The 5,099-nt window shown below is 35.4% G+C and overlaps 1 long non-coding RNA gene across 1 annotated transcript in view; it reads right to left on the reverse strand.

Annotated features, from left to right (window-relative positions):
* LOC106876219 (uncharacterized) overlaps positions 1-728 on the reverse strand; it is a 13,019-nt gene extending 12,291 nt beyond the window's left edge. The window contains exon 1 of the long non-coding RNA XR_001410206.2: positions 395-728. This is a non-coding gene — a long non-coding RNA (uncharacterized LOC106876219). The remainder of the gene's footprint in view (positions 1-394) is intronic.
* Positions 729-5,099: the final 4,371 nt, after the last annotated feature.

Below are 5,099 nucleotides of genomic sequence, written 5' to 3' on the forward strand. Positions count from 1 at the left end.
TATATATAAATAATATACATATATAATGTATATACATATATGTATATATTTATATATGCATATATGATATAAATGGTGAATGCAGATGAGCGTGTTAGATATAAATTTACACAAGTTTACTATACATACACACATAGGTACGCATATATGCATATATACATGCATGTGTACATATACTTGCATATGCACATATATATCCATATCTATATATATATAAACATGTACATATATATATATATATATATATATATATATACATACATACGTAGACATGTACATACATACATACATACATGCATGCATGCACGCATATTATACACGTACGCACACATACACACATATCGGTAATCATGCGCAGATGGAAACAGAAAGCACAATTAAGAAGGATATTTACCCGCAGTTAGAAAAACGGCAACGGTGAGTATAAAGCCAATATTGTGCATGATTTGTCTCGCTTAATTGTATCAAATTCTTCTAGATATTGATGGTCTTTCAAAATACAATTATTTTATCCAATGTTCCACTTGGAAGTGAATAGAAACAAAACAAATCTCCTTCTGTTATCGCTTCCTTCTTTTATTCCAGTCCATCGTCTTTTTGTTACACTTGAGATTTATTACAACCTGTTTTTATCTGACAGCTGATATATAATACAATCACCTGTTGTACACAACTGTAATACTTATCATAAATTGCGTATTTCTGTTAATCTGAGATGGTTTTATTTTTGTTTTCTTTGTGCGGGAAAAAGCAGGTGGTAACATGTTTGTTGCAAGCTAGAAATGGACTCACCCAAAGTAATTTTAAATAGGTTCAAATTTATAATACAAATAAACCAATAAGATTGTACAATACATATAGCAGAACTATTTTTGTGGTGCCTCCAGTAGCAAGCTAGTTTTATTGCACAAATGTTGAAGAACAAGCGCGACTAAAACAATAGATTCTGGAAGGGAAATGAGCTGTATTTGGGCAATGGATTTAACTCGAAGCTTCATTTGAAGATCAGTATGAAGTTTTACCAAAACTAAAATCTAAAAATGATGTTATTTCAACGTTTTTCAGAAGATTTCAGTTCCAACAGTCTTGAAAATAGAAAACAGAGACATTAATAAAAGTCAAAGTTCACAGTAAGTGAAATTACGATCTACCTTGCTTGGAATCTAGTCTCTTGAAGTTTTTATTTACTTTTTGCTTTGGTGAGAAGACCTAAAGATATTAGAAACAGCGAAGGGAGATAGAATGAAACAGACAGTCATTAGCAGGATTCGAACCTTCACTCATCACCAAGCGATCTAATTTCGCCTAAAACCGTGTGATGAATGTGCACTCGAACCTTCAAATACGTCACCCATTATGTGGCAGTGGACTTCTCTTGCTTAGAATTCTGCGCTGTGCTAACTGTATATTAAATTTGTTCACAGTAGCAGATGTTACACAAACATTCATTCTATCATAAAGAATAACAATGATTGATAGCTCGAAGTAAAATTCCCCGTTACTATGAGTTGGCAATAAATGCTTTGCAAGACCAATAGACCTTCTAGAAAAAGCAGCCAAAATCTCCCTTACCCTGCCACATTAATAACAAATGGAAGGTCTTATTAAATAATGTAGTCCGCGATTCCCTGTCAGAAGTTGAAATAGTCTCAAACGAAATGCATTTGTAGATCTGTTTGTTTAGGACTGACCTAGGGTTACAGAACAATTCCTCGTTACTTATAAGCCCACCCATTACGTTACTGTTTAAAGGTAAATTTGTGCCTACAACACAACAAATGAACATCTAAGTAGTCGTTCGACCAGGTAGAGATAGCAACCAAATGTACTCAAATTAAAGCTGATGATCAGTGTGTGACCAATCAATGTTGAGCATGAGCTCCTTGAGACATTACTTGAAGAAAATCCTGCATTATCAGTTGAACAATTGGCAATAAAACTTAGTTCAAACCATACAACTGTTCATCGTCATCTTCAACAACTTGGAAAGGTTCCTAAACTTGGAAAATGGGTGCCTCATGAATTGTCCGAAAGCAACCGCAAATCCCGAGTTGACATCTGCTCTTCTCTCCATTCTCGCGAACTCATTTCACCCCTTTTGGATAGACTTGTGGCAGGTGACAAAAAATGGATCTTCTATCGAAATGTTAAACGTCGTAAACAGTGGCTTGGTAAAAGGGAAAAAGCTCAACCATAAACGAGAAGTGTATATTTTAGTATTGCGCTATTTATGAGAGTTGATTTCATCATTAACCTATTATTCTTTTGGTAGAACTTCTGTATAAAATGAATGTCTAGTCGGTGGAAACCCTAAACCCTAACTCTAAATCTTAATCCTAAACCCTAACTCTAAACCCTGAACACTGGGTGTGCGTATTCTTTACCTTCGCCGTCTTGTCTGCTGACGATTACCTATCTAGTTTTGTTTTGTTTTGTGGGATGGAGTGCATTGTGATTGCTTTGTTTAAGTATGTGATGAGTCGGCGAAAAAACTAAAATAAATACGCAGAGAATATGAACTAGTCACAGACAATGGTGTTCCCTCGATATTTGTTAATCCTTTAGTAACGATTTAAGAGATGACAGGAGACTCCTCCCGCCCATGATAATTTCATTTCCAGAATATTTTAAAATTTTATCTAGAGATGCTTGGCAAACCAACTCATTATTCTAGTATGTAAGCGGCACTTAGAGTTATTTTACTGCGTACATGTTTTTTTTTTTTTTTGTGTATTGAAATATATGAAAAATAAAAAGTGTCACCGATTTTAGACTAAAGAAGAAATCGAAGAAAGTATGCAACAAGAACTGCGCACAACGCATGAAAATGCGTCCCGCGACGTATCCTAAAACTAGAAACTAATGCTAGGAACGGGTTATCAACAGCAGAGAGAATTTGCTGAAAGAGACAAATCTAATTAAATTTTAAGTAAAATAAATATATTTTAAAAAATTAACCAAGTTTCTTTTATGGCAGACTGCGTAAATTATATTTCTATCATTGTCTTTCATTACACACACACACACACACACACAGAGATAAACTGGAGATGAACTAGTGATAAAAATACAACTGAATATAAATAATAGCATGTAAATATTGGGTTGAAAAAAAAACATTTTGGATTGAAAAAGTGGAAATCCAATGTTGAAAATAAAAAAGAAAATTATTTCATGTTCTCTCGAAAGTTTGTTTGTGTGTGTGTGTGAGGGAGATTTTGTGTGTGTGAGAGAGAGACAAAGAGAGAGAGAGAAAGGTCGACCAGTGGATTCACTTGCCATTTTAGGTCCCAACATCTAGATCAGGGGTCCCCAACCGGGGTCCATATGGACCCCCAGGTGTCCACAGAAGCTTTAAGGGGATCCACGAGCAAAAAATTGTAATTTGTGGGTGCATATATAAATTTTGTTTATTATGAGAGGTACTGTATTTATTGAAATTTTCAAGATTTGTATTTGGAATTTGTGTTATGAATATAACGAAATTGTTTCATTGTTAGTTTTTACTAACCTATAAACAAATATTTTATTTCAAAAATTTACATGTGCATATATGGGGCCTACAGATGATAAGATAGCTCTCAGGGGGGTCCACAAGCAAAATAAGGTCTAGCTTTCAATGCCAAAATATGGCACAATTCCTTCCAGGATCTTCCAGATGTATATTGCTGCATGCCTCTCCCGCCTTCGCTCCAGGGAGTAGAGTCTTAGCTGTTTTAGCCTTTCCCAGTAGCTGAGTTGTTGCAATGAGACGATCTTCTTTGTGAAGCTTCTCTGAATTGCTTCAAGGTCCGCTGTTAATTTTACACTGTTGGGTGACCATAGCTGGGAGCAGTAATCCAGGTGGCTGAGGACGAATGTACTCCAGAGGACCATCATGGTTTCCTTATCTCTGGTTCTGAATGTTCTCAGGATCCATCTAGCCAGTCGTCTGCACTTTGTCGCCATCCTGGTAATGTGCACTTGGAAAGAGGTATCATCACTCATGTCGATACCCAGGTCCCTCACTGATTTAGGCTCTGGGATTGTAATTCCCTGTGGATCAGTGTACCTTGTAAATTTTATATTAAGTTTTGGATGCTGGTAGCACAGGGCTTGGGATTTTTCAGCATTAAACTGCATATTATTATCCTCAGCCCATTTGTAAAATTGAGTCCAACTCCTGCTGCATATATATATATAGTGTGTGTGTGTGTTTACGTCTCCGTAATTTAGTGTTTCGGCAAAATGACTAATAAAATAAGTGAATAATTACCAAACTTTAAAAAGAAGTACTGGGGTCGGTTCGTTTGGCTAAAATTCTCGAAGGCAGCGCCCCAGCATGACCGCAGTCTATTGACTGAAACAAGATAGAAGATATATAGGTTTAAATGCGAACAAAAGTGTATGTGTGTTTGTGTGTGTGTGTGGAGTTATGTATGCGACATAGGTATGCATGTGTGTATGTTTCTATGAATGTATGCGTGCTAAAGAACGTTGTAAAACACTGTCAACTATAAAATACTTAGAATAAAAGAACACATGTTAAATCAAAGGTCAGCTGGCCAGACGCAGCTGCAACATGTATCAATTAAGTTGCTTATCGACCGCCTCTTAACAAAACAAACAACTACAATTAGCTTCTCTATTCATAATGCTTCATGTTATTACAGCGATATGAGATCAAATCTTGTTAATGTATAAACTTTATTTTTAATTCATTTGGAGATGATACATAAAGTACCAGTTGCTTATTCTTTTACCATGTACTTGTTTCACACATTAGATCGCGGCCATACTGGGGTACTGCCTTGAAGAATCTTAGTCGAACGAATTCACCCCAAGTACTTATTCCTTTAAAGCTGATACTGATTCTATCGGGTTCTTTTTGCCGAACAACTAAAGTTACGTGATGTAAACATACCAACACCGTTGTCGAGCGGGAATGGGAGACACACACAAACACACACACCTATATATATATATATATATATATATATATATATATATATACAGGGGTTGAAGAAAATAATAGAAACACTTAGCTTCATAGCAACATAATTTTGAAATATCTATAAAACCGTCAAAAGCTTGTTTATTTTTTATGATTTTTGATTTAT

This window comes from Octopus bimaculoides, chromosome 8 (assembly GCF_001194135.2).
Source record: "Octopus bimaculoides isolate UCB-OBI-ISO-001 chromosome 8, ASM119413v2, whole genome shotgun sequence".
NCBI lineage: Eukaryota > Metazoa > Mollusca > Cephalopoda > Octopoda > Octopodidae > Octopus > Octopus bimaculoides.